At 43.5% G+C, this 12190-nt stretch overlaps 1 protein-coding gene across 4 annotated transcripts in view; it reads left to right on the top strand.

Annotated features, from left to right (window-relative positions):
• PCDH15 (protocadherin related 15) overlaps window positions 1–12190 on the top strand; it is a 263505-nt gene that overhangs the window by 85888 nt on the left and 165427 nt on the right. The gene's annotated exons all lie outside the window — the stretch shown is intronic.

A 12190-nucleotide genomic window follows, 5' to 3' on the forward strand; every position in this document is an offset into this window, starting at 1 on the left:
GATGAACAGATAGGTGATCATGAAGTGCTTTGGAAGGGGGAAAGCAAGGCAGAAAAAAACGATCAAATCCTCTGGTGGCTGCAGCCACCCTGTTTATTCCAGACAAACCTTCATTTGTGTTGCTGGAATGGTTTTTGAGGTATTAAAAAGTCTTTTTTCTTAGCTTTGAGACTGAAGAGGAAGTTGAGATTTTTTTTTTTGGTTTTGTCTTTAAAGGTTGTTTATTTTTTTATTTAATACATTTTGGTTTTTTGACAGGCTGAGGTTTGTTTAGCAGGTTGGGTTGAGGCACACTGCCTGCCCTCAGGGCAGTATTATTTTTTAATGCTAAAAACTATGTGTACTTTATTTACAATATTTTTTTTAATACTTACCATTTATGTTAGACAGCCTGTCTCTACTTTAAACTAATTTAGAAGTGTTACTATTATAGCAGAATATGGAGGACAAGAAGAAGGACAGGACACACTTAGATTCTTTCATCTTTCTTCTTGAACTTCTATTTTCAATCTTTAAAATTTTACTTTTTCACTTTGTGATCGATTCACTGACATTTTACTTAAACTTTTGTGGCTTGTAAATCTTTACACAAAGTTGGTAGCTTTTTTTATGGGTTAAGATGGAAGGCACAGGTGGTTTTGACTTTGTGTTAAGGTCTTGGAGCTTTTTGCTAGGGTCCTGGTTTGGTGATTTTGAAGTCACAATGGACAGCTTTGATAAGCTATTGATTATCTGCTAGTACCTGATAGGGAGCTATAAAAGTGTTTGGAGTCTGCTGATGTGATTTTCCCCATCCTTCCCCTTTTTAGGATTGATGTCTGTCTCCCACATGCCATCCCTTGAGAGGCAGGGTCTTTTTTTTTTAAGGAAAATGTCACTGAAAAGTAGCGAAGCATGAAAAGGTTAAAATCACAAAGATGTGATGTTACAGATAATTAAATTTTATGTATTTGGGAGGATACTGGGATGGCTAATTAAAAAGAATTGTCAGTAAAATTGTCAGGAACTTTAATATGTGAATGCATAAACCTGAGAATAATCTCCCTTAGCAGCTCTTCCCTTGGCTGATGTATTGATCAGGCAGGACAATCCCTGTTAATCTAAGATTACCCTCTAGCTTTAAATACAGATGTTTTTCAGATACAGGAGAGGTTCATTTGCCTGGTTTGTCCTTCAGAATCAAACAAAACCATGATTCTAACTTCCAAAATGCAATGATTGTCTAAAGAACCAGGTGTTTCAGACAACACTGTGGTTGAGAAAATTATAGCAAGGCTGCAGAATAAAGGAATAAAGTTTAAAAGGCACTTTACTTCAGGGGATTTTAACCCAGTTGTGCTTCAGAAGTTGAGTTGCTATCTGTGGGTAAAAATATATATATATATATATTTATATATAGTAGTTCTAATCCTTAAAAGTGGAGGTTTTAAGGGGAAAAGGGATCAAGCTTGCCTGAAAAGTGAGAAGATTTTGGTAAAAAAAAATGAAACAGGGAAAGAAAATTGTCCCTGCAGATCATCTTGGAAGCTGGTTTTGGGTTGAGAGAAGCATATTTTGGGTATTGCTGGGGCTGGGCTGTGGGACACAGAGGCCCTGGGGCTCCCTGGGTGGCACAGGAGCAGCTCTGGGAGCTCTGCAGAGGCTCAGGTTGGGCTGGAAATTTGGCTGCTGCTGAAAACAGGGGCATTTTCAAGCTATTTATCAAGCTCTAATGTTAAATCTCAAATCTGATTTGTTATCAAGGCAGGAATAAGCTGGTAAAAATGACTGATTTTATAATTTATTGTTTTGTTTTCAAAAAGTGTGGGATTGTTTCATCAATTGCTGGTTAATTCTCTCATGGTTTGGAACTTAGAGGTGAGATAATGTTCATTTCTTCTGGCTTTGTCAGGAGCTGAGAAGGAAAAGGGTCCTGAATTTGCTTGGAAGGAGTAAGAGTGGTTCTGAAATGAGAAGAGATTTCCTTTCAGGAAGGAAGAGGAGCTGCTTTGATTCCACCTTTGGTCACAGCCACAGCAACCCAACCCATCCAAGGCTGCAGAGGGATCTCCAGGGATTTGGTGTGGGCAGCAGGGCAGGTTCAGGAGCACAAACCAGCTTTTTGTGCAGCTAAACTGAGGCTAAAAATCCAATTAATGAATTAATCAACACCCAAGGGTTGATTGAGGAGCTCCTGTAAGATTCAATTCTGTCTTCTCTCCCTTAGATCTGTGTTTGTTACAGCACCAAGAGGAGCTGCTGTCACAAAGGAAACATATGTAGCAATTTATTTGATCCTTAAATGTCACTTGGAAGCATTTGAAGGCTTTAAATGTTGACATTTAAACAAAATATTCTTGCAGTGATGCTTTATTAGCCAGCTCCACTCCAGAAAAATTCTCATCTCTGTCACATCCCTGGGCCTTGCAGAGAGAATTATTTCAGTGCCTGGGTTGTCCCATTAAACTGTAGCTGATCATTAGGGGTCAGGAGGAATTATTTCTCTTTTCAGCTTGTTGTCACAATTCAGAGGGTGCAGAATAATTCCTCAGTTAATCAGACCTGGGTGCAAAACCTTAATTGGTGAATGTTTGTGAGTACACATTAAAAGGAAATCACCCTTGGAAATGAAATTAAAGGAAAATGCCCCTTCCCAGGACTGTCATGTGTGCTCTGCTCCATGATATTGATAATTTTGTGGAAAACATTCCTTGAATCCTAAAAGTCTTTCTTGTGGAGAAAGTGGAAATTCCTGGTGAGTGGAACTTGTCTCCTGAAAGGAGAAAATGGGATTTATCTCCATTTGGCTCTGGATCCATACCCTGGGCAGCACAGCAGTGCTGGCGAGGCAGGGGTGTGCTTGGTAAATAATTCCTGCTTTTTGTCCTGGGATTGGGAGAGAAAAGCATTTAATAAAGTGCAAAATTTCCCTATATCACCCTAAAAAGATGTGAGGATGAGCTTAAGGATGAAGGGTGTGAGCGTTACAGGTGAGGTGTGCTCACACACATGCAAATTTGCACAAATTTATTGAAAATACATCCAAATTTTAGCTGGCAAAACCCATTATTTTCCTGTACCTTCAATCTAAAAGTGCCACTTTTAACATTACATTAAAATCAGTGTAATCAAATAGATTTGATAATGGTGAGGCAAAATTTGTACCTAGCTCTGGCCACAAAATTTCTCCCTAAAATTCTCTTTCTGATAAGGTGGCAAACTTTAATGAGGAGAGGACAGTGGTGGATACAGGTGGAATTAAGGAGTGAGGTACTTCCAGATGACATTCCCACTCCTGGACTGGAGAAGTGCTTGTTGAGTACCCAAAAGAGAGAAAAATCAGTACAGAAAATGAAAATGTTCTTCAGGCTGAGGGTGGGAACTGCAGTGGGGTTTTGCTGACCCCAAACGTCCCCCTCCTCTTTGAGCCTTCTGAAATCCCCACTGCTGTGAGACTCTGCCCCTGGCTGGTTCCTGCAGGTGAGGAAATGCCAAATGCTCTGCAGGAAAGGTGAAATGTGGCCAGAAGAGAAAGAACCACCAACATTATTGTAGTAAAATCTCTGTGTAAAGAGAGTCAGCCAAGAGACAAAGGTCTGGGTGAAATACTGACCCGTTCATCTTGATATTTCTCTTTTTTTTAAATTTCTAATTAATTACTCTCTGGTTTTTTTGGGTTTTTTGTCTACTTCCATACAGCTGAAATTAAGAAAGATTCCACCCCTGGTTCTGCTTATCTTTTCCCACCAAATCCTTCTCCTCTTTCATCATTTGCTTGTAACTTCTTGTGCCTTTTGTGGTGTGTTATTGTGTGGGTGATTTTTCTAAAGGCATAGAGAAGCCTGGTGTCTTTAGGAAGAGAAATATAAATATCAATATATATCTATTTATATCTATATATATTTATAGATATATATTTGTATATATATATATATATATATATGATAGAATTATCCCTCTGTGAGAAATAGCATTCATAAGGAAAGAAAATTGGCTTAATATTATTTTATTTATTTGCAAAGAAATTACTCTTAGAAATTAAAATAAAAGTAATCTGGAAGTCATTATGGTGGTGCTACATGAAAAAATATTTTCTGATTTTTGGGAAGATGTAGGTGCCTTTCATAGGCTTCAGAGTTTGCTCTCCTGCACAGAAATCAGGATAATAAGAAACCCACATCAAGGATTTGAGGGATAATCAAGGAAATAGACTTCATAGTGGTATGGGAAAAAAGCCAAATGTCAAAAAAGAAATGTTTATTGTTCTTTAGTGCCAGTCATCACCTTGGAAGGAGGAGAAGCTCTGGCCTGAATTCTGGTTGTGCTGAGGCAGGAAGCCCATTGCATAATGCATTTCATTTAGTCCCCTGCACAGACACTGCTGGGGACACTTCTTATCAAGCATGTCAGATACAGAAAAAGCAATTTAGTAAGCACTGTGATCAGATCCTGATGAAATTCAATTCTTTTTTGGCCCTGCTGTTCCTGGGAGACATCATTGATAAAAATAGTCTCTGTTTTCCTCTGTGCTCAGGTTCATTATGCTCTCTTGCTGCTCCTTCAAAATGTTGGGTTTTTTTCCCTTCAAAGGTTGCTTTTTTTTTTTTTACAAATGAATGGAAGGAATTGTGTTCTCTGACAGCTTACTCTGTTAACAACCCAAGCTGCCAGGATATTTGAATTTTACAGTTTTCATTTCAAGAAATTGCATAAACATGGGGCATGACAGAAACCCAGGGACACAGAGCCATGGGTTGTATTGAGCAGCTAAATCAGGTGCTAAAAGCTGTTTGATAATTTAGTACTGTGTTTAGAAAGAAGGTGAATTGAACAATTAATCCTGTGTCTTAATTTTTCCCATTGGTCAATAAAACACTTTTTTACCCCCAGAGAAGACAGGAGAGGCCAGGTCACCATCAGCATAAATTACTCACTGTGGCTTTTTAGCTGTGGCTCTGGAAATGAAGGGGAACTTCTGAAAAATAAATAAACAGAAAAGATAGTTTAGTTTTAAATTTGCAGATCAGTTCTGGGGCCATCACAGGAGGGACCTGGAGCTGCTGGGGAGAGCCCAGGGGAGGCACCAGGATGAGCAGAGGGATGGAGCAGCTCTGCTGGGAGGAAAGGCTGGGAGAGCTGGGATTGTTCACCTGGAGAGGAGAAGCTCTGGGGTGACCAAACTGTGACCTGAAAGGGCTACAGGAAAGATGGAGAGGGACTTGGGACAAGGGATGGAGTGTCAGGACAAAGGGGGATGTCTTCCCACTGCCAGAGGACAGGTTAGGAGGGATATTGGGAAGGAATTGATTCCTGTGATGAGGCTGGTGGGGCACTGGTATTATCAACTTTCCCTGTCTCACATCTGGGAGACCCCACCTGCAGAGCTGCCCCAGCCCTGGACCCAGCACAGGAGGGACCTGGAGCTGCTGGGGAGAGCCCAGGGGAGGCACCAGGATGAGCAGAGGGATGGAGCAGCTCTGCTGGGAGAGCTGGGATTGTTCACCTGCAGAGGAGAAGCTTTGGGGTGACCAAACTGTGGCCTTGCAGTGCCTGAAGGAGCTACAAGAAAGATGGAGAAAGACTTTTCCAAGGGATGGAGTTCCAGGACAAAGAGGAATGGCTTCCCACTGCCAGAGAGCAGGTTTAGATTGGATATTAGGAGAACATTCTTCCCTGTGATATTGGGAAAGCCCTGACACAACTTTGCCCAGAGCAGCTGTGGCTGCCCCATCATTTCCCTGGAAGGGTTAAAGAAAAGGTGTGGATGTGACACTTGAGAACAAGGATTAGTGATGATGAATTGATGGCTGCACTGGATGATCTAAAGCACTTTTTCAACCTTACTGATTCTGTAATTCTAAGAAGTATAAATGGGGTGAATCAGCTGTAAATCTCTGGGGTTTAGCAATTAATATTTGGTTTCCTTAAGTTTTTGTGCCCTTTTTTGGGAAGTGTTTTCCAGGCCCAGAATTTTTCTTATGCAAACTTCTTTTTAGCTCCTGTAACATCTTGGTTTAACAATTTTCTGCAGAGAGTTTATTCTCTTTCAGAGTGTGTTTTAAATCCGTGTTTGGGGTTCCAAAGTCTCCAAAGCATTCAGGTGAGGTCTTGGCCAACGGGCTTGGGTTCCTGTGTTGTGGCAATGTAAAGGGTCAGATGATCCCATTCCCCCTGGATTCCTGTACATCTGTGTGTCACATCAGCCTTCAGAGAGCAGCACAGGAATTCCTGCAGGCTCCTGATGTGAGGCTCTGCCTCCCCTGGCTCTGTTCAAAGGCAGGAACGTGTAGCTGCCAGTGGGAAGGCAAGAAAAGAGGCAGAACGGTGAGATCCTACAAATGGGAGATTTGATGTGACATGGTTTGACTAACAATGAGATTTTGGTGGTACTTCCTACATTTGTAGCATGACTCCTGCTTTTTGGATTGACTTCTTTTGTGGTTGGATAACTCCCCTGAAACGTTGCCCACGTTTTGCTGACATGCAAGTGCTCTGTGATGGATTTCTGCTCATTAGTGTTTTGTCACAGCCCTTGTTGTGCTGGCAGAGCAGCTGAGGCAGCAGCAAGGAATGATGTTGGAATGGTTCTGCAGCTCTCCCTGCTGTTTTAGTGCCGAGTGTTGGCAAAGTCACAGGCAGTTCTGCACAGCATGGAGAGAGCTCAGCTCATTTCCCACTTAGAGCTCGTATCCCAACCTCAGGAAAGCACAAGGAGAACCAGTGTGACCATAATGATTCATCAATTCATCAAGAACTTTGTTGGTTTAATAGTGCAGGGCTCCCTGGGTAGGGGTTCTGGCTGGCACCAGGGGCAACGTGTGTTGCTTTAGTGACATTCTCCATCTGGAGAAAAGCTCCTCAGCCTTGTTTTCCAGAGGGATGAGAGTTCAGCAGCAAATTCCTCAGCTGAGCTGTGAGAATGATGCAGGTGGAAGGTCCTGAGACTGGATCTGAAGTCCACTGGCCACAGTTAGAGCTGCCTGTAAAAACTGAAATTTTCAGGGTATCAAATATTGGTGTGACATGTCCAGTGGGAGCTGATTGTGCTAATACAGAATCCCTGGGTGGCTCAGGCTGAAATCCCAGGTGGCCCCACTCCAGGAGCTCCAGGCCTCTCTGGTTTAGGTTTCTGGCCACCTTAGTGCTTTGACAACTCAATTTTCAGTGGGACTCAGGGGTAGCAAATCTCTTGCTGTGTTTGGCTCAATAATAAATTGACAGTGTAGGTTTTTGTCCCTTCTCTCAGTAGATTTCTTGAGTTCACCTTGGTGAATCCAAACAAAACTTTGGGGACTCTTGCTTTCCATGCGGTTTTATCCTTTGCAGTATTTTCCACCTGTGTGGTGGCCCTGGCCCCTGAGCCCCAAGGATGTCTCTGGTGGGAGCTCAAGTGGTTGTGAATCATTAGTGCAGCATCATCAGAGTGAAACCTGGAGCTGGTTCATGGTCTGGTGTCTTCAGTCATACAGAAAGCACCTCTCAGGAATGTATTACCTGCTCAGAAAAGAACCTTCCTAGTTGGGGAACGTTGGCTTCAGTTGGCTTTCAGTTTTGTAGAATGCAATGATTTTTATGGTAACAAGCAAAAGAACCCCAAAATACACCACAAAAGCCCCCCAAATACACCATAACCCCTCTCACAAATGGAAAAGGCAGCTCTGAGTAGAAAATTGTGTTATTCCAACTTGTAAAATGTGCCATTTTTTCTCTTTTCCTTCCCATCTTCCCCAAAGGAAGGAGTTTTCCTTAAGTATCTATGGTTGGCAAATTCAGCTTTGCATCTCAGGTAGATGGAAGAGATAGAAAATCTGATTTTTTAAATCCTTGTTATCAGCTGTGCAACAATTATTGTTGTACCCTGACTTTAAAAGGAATTCCACATTGGCCACATCCTCTTGGAAGCCTGGCATTCTTAGACATCTTAAAATAATTTTTAATCAATATATATAAAATATTGGAAAATTTATTACTTTTATTTTAAAAGTCATGTTGATTTGGGGGTATTTTTTCTTTTGTTCTTGACAGCTCCAAATGCATATTGTGCATCTCAGTTGTAAATTCCCTCATAATCATTCCATTGGATAGTGAAATCATCATAGGTAGGTGCCCAAAAATCCTGTTTGGATTTTTGAATGCAACTGCACTCCTGAATTATTGAACACTATTTAACTTCATTAATTGAAAATATCAGCTGTTTCTTTTATTCACAATCCTCAGTAGGAGCCTAAAACCCCGTGGTACAAATGGGACTCCTAAATTTGCCTTTTTCCATCCATAACATCTCTGAAGGCCACGGATTTTTGCAGGTCCTGCTGGACATCCCACATGGAGAAGGTGCTGCTGTCCTTCCATGGTGAACACAAAAACAGGGGAGAGGAAAATGAGGTTTTTGCTGCTACCTTATTCTCTCTGAGCTTTTTTTAAGTATTTTTCTGCCTTGATCATCTTGTGGCCCTGCAGACTCCCTGGCAGGCTCCCCATCATGGCTCTGTTTGAAGGAAGATTTTTTAAAAATTTATTAATATTTGTGCTAAAAGTTGCAAGGTGGGGTTGGGGCTCTGATTTTTGGCCTACCCAGCTCTGCAATACTGAACACCTGGAAGTCAATTAATCTCCCCGCCAATAACTGAGAGAGCTTTTCCCTAATGAGGAAAATAAATGACTGCGTAATCCACCCTCAGATGAGCAAGATCTTGTTTGTTTTTTAATCACCTGCCAGAGCTTGGGCAGCTTTTCATCTTGCCCATGGCAGAGGTTTGGATTTGAAGGCCAGCTGTTTATTCTGAGTGATCTCCCTGCCCTGCTGTGGCTCCGTGCTGACTTTCCTGGCACTTTTTCCATCCTTTCCCTGACAAACCCCCTGGTGCTCTTGCTTTGCCTCCAGTTGGCACCCATGGGCACCTCAGACACTTCACTCCTTCATTAATCTGTCTTCCCTTCCTTTTAATGAGCTTCCATCTCCTCATGAAGCTCCTGAGAAGGAGCCTGGTAGGGAATTTTTCAGCCTCTTTCGAGGATGTTGGATGCCTATGGAAGACTCCTACTTTGATTCCTCATTTTTAAAACAATTATTTCTGATTTAAAGCATATACACAATTTCTTAAGCTTCCTATGTGTGCTTTGATTAATTTCTTAATGTGCTATTACCCATTTATTAATGTAATGGCTGCTTTATTGTTTTATGGTTTCGTAGTTCTAATTTCTAAATTTGAATTGAAAATATATTGTTTGTGGATTATTAAAGCAAGATGAAAGCACCTTGAGTTTTGCTTCAAGGCACATCAGCCAATTTAATTCAAAACAGCTTTAAATTATTAAAGTTGGGGCTGTTCTTCCTGGAGAGGAGAAAGTTGTGGGGCCACCCCACAGTCCCATCCAGGCTCTGAAGGGATCCAGGGAAGCTGGAGAGGGACCCTGCAACAGGAACTGGAGTGACAGGACAAGGGGAATGGGTTCAGACTGACAGGAGGGAGACTTGGATGGGTTTGGATTGGAAGGGACCTTAAAGCCCATCCAGTGCCACCCCCTGTGCCATGGGCAGAAACACCTTCCACTATCCAGGCTGCTGCAAGCTCTGTCCAACCCAGCCTTGGACACTTCCAGGGATACAGGGGCAGCCACAGCTACTGTGGGAATTAATGGTGAATTTAAACCCAGACTAACAGATAGGATTGGTTTTGTTGTGGGTGTGTTTCTAACTCGAATGTGGCGTTTTCTGAGAGGGCTCCGACTGATCTGTGAATTTAAAAATAGCATTTTAGTCTTGGTCAGTTTTCTGCATAATCCTCTCTCTTCCCATGCAACTTCTATGCCATCCTAAAGCCTTTTAAAAATTCAAGCAGATGTCAAATATATCTTCTTCTCTCTTTCTTTCTGCCTATTTTGAGCTCGTCTCCCTCATTACACTTTAAAGAGTTTAATTTTTCAGATAGTCCCAAATGAAATTGGATGATGACAAAGGACCTGGCCAGTGGGACAGGGACAGGGACAACAGCCATGAGCAGGAGTGGAGTGAGGAGCTTCCCAGTCCCAGTGTGGGAGGCCAAGAGCATCCATCCTCACTTTTTAATGTGCCTACCCCTGACATGTCTGTACCTTAAATTATTTTGGTGTGGAAAAGGCTGGAAGAGCCTCTGGATTTGAGAAACCTGCTGGAAATGCCTGGGGGGGGCACAGCTTGGGGTGTGGCATCAGGTGACCATGGGGCTGCCCACAAGGGTCAATAAACTGCCTTTCCTCCACCCCTGGCTCCTTCTCCTCCTCCTGGCTCATCCCTTTTCCCTCTAAGTTTGCCCTCAGCAGTGCCAAAGCTCTCCCAGCTCCCTTCCAGCTCTCAGCAGGATGATTCCTGACAGCTCTGCCAAAACTTGGCCGAGCGTGGACTCGTCTCATTTCTATTCTCACGCTAGATTTCAAGTCCCCTCTTGCAGAACACAGAGCTTTCCAAAGGAAAGGCTGCCAGGACTAGCTGTATGTGGGGGAAAAAAAGGGTGTTTGGCTTTTCACAGGGCTCATTAAGGGTTTTTGTCATGCAGGGAAACGTTCCAAGGGGAGGGGAAAGCCTGGTGTGCACACATCCATGTGTGGTACACTTGTGGTTGGTTGAGCAGCCAAGGTCACTGAAACTGTGGGACTTGGGAATGGCAGCTCTGGAGTTGCCCCTGGAGGCTGGATTGACCGAGATGAAAGCTGGCACCAGTTTTGGGGATTACCTCAGTGTGACCTTCCAGGCCGGGTTGGACATTGGGGTTTGGAGCAGCCTGGGATAGTAGAAGGTATCCCTGTCCATGGCAGGGCTGGAATTTTGGATTTTTAAGGTCCCTTCCAACCCAAACCATTCCATGATTCTACAGTTCTATCTCCATGCTAAACATTTGAATTCACTTCCAAATCATGGTGAATTGTTCCCACACCAATCCACACTTATCCAATGTAGCTATCCCTGCAATGTCTGTGCAGGCACAGAGTTTGTGGTAATTGGGAGTGGGGCTGAGGCCGAGCCTCATCCCCAATGGGCTGCAGCTGTGCAGGACAGGTGACTGATATTGAAATTAATGAGGTGTTAATGAGCCCAGGGGCACTGACCAATCACCCAGGGAGCAGAGGGCACACAGGTGCAGTGCATCAACCATGGGGGTATAAAAGGCTGGGCTGAAGCACAAGAAGGGTGTTTGCTTGCAGCCTTCTGAAGCGATGGGGTGTTTTTCTGTGTGAGCAGACATTTGAAGCCTTCTGACCTGGTAAGGTGTTGCTCTGTAGGGGCTGAAGCTCTCTGATATTCTGTGGTGACGTTCTGTGTATTGTGGCTCTCTCAACTCTGGCATGTCTGTACCTTAAGTTTCTTTTTCAGCGTGTATTTGTGCATCACAGCCATCCCAGCCCCTCATGATGCTCTAGTCCAATTTGTTGTTTTCCTATTTTCAGGCATTTGCTGTGTTTCACTGTGTGATGGCTGAAATCCCTGATTTGAGGGACTATTTATAGAAACGCAGTCAAGTATTTGTGAGCTTCCTTTATCAAGTGTTTACTATCAGCTTCTCAGCTGATGAGGGGGCTGGAACACTTTCCCTGTGGAGCCAGGCTGGGAGAGTTTGGGCTGGAGGAGAGAAGGCTGTGTGGAGTCCTCACAGCTCCTTCCAGGGTCTGAAGGGGCTCTGGGGAAGCCAAAGGGGGACCCTGCATCAGGAATTGGAGGGACAGGACAGTGGGGAATGACTTCAGACTGACAGAGGGGAAATTTAGGTGATCTATAAGGAAGGAATTGTTCTCTGGGAGGGTGGGCAGGCTCTGGCACAGGGTGCCCAGAGAAACTGTGGTTGTCCCTGGATCCCTGGAAGTGCCCAAGACCAGGCTGGACAAAGCTTGGAGCAGCCTGGGATGTTGAGCTTCCCATAGGAAGGTGTCCCTGCCCATGGCAGGGGTGGCACTGGATGGGCTTTAAGGTCCCTTCTATGCAAGCCATTCTGGGATTTTTGTGCTTCCTTTACTCCAGGATCCATCCTATGGCTGTATCTCTTAGAAAGGAGGCTGCTATAGAAGTGTTGATGTTCCTTGGTTAATTTGGATTTAAAGGATCCGGAGCTGTAAATATTCTTCTCATTCTGAAGGTTCTTTCTCCTCCAATACTCTTCTCAGTGAGATGTTGTTGTGCTAAACCCCCAGATGTCCCTGCTGGCTTTCTAATTGCTCTGTTTCCCATGTGCTTTCTCAT

This window comes from Serinus canaria, chromosome 6 (genome assembly GCF_022539315.1).
Source record: "Serinus canaria isolate serCan28SL12 chromosome 6, serCan2020, whole genome shotgun sequence".
In the NCBI taxonomy this organism is placed as follows: domain Eukaryota; kingdom Metazoa; phylum Chordata; class Aves; order Passeriformes; family Fringillidae; genus Serinus; species Serinus canaria.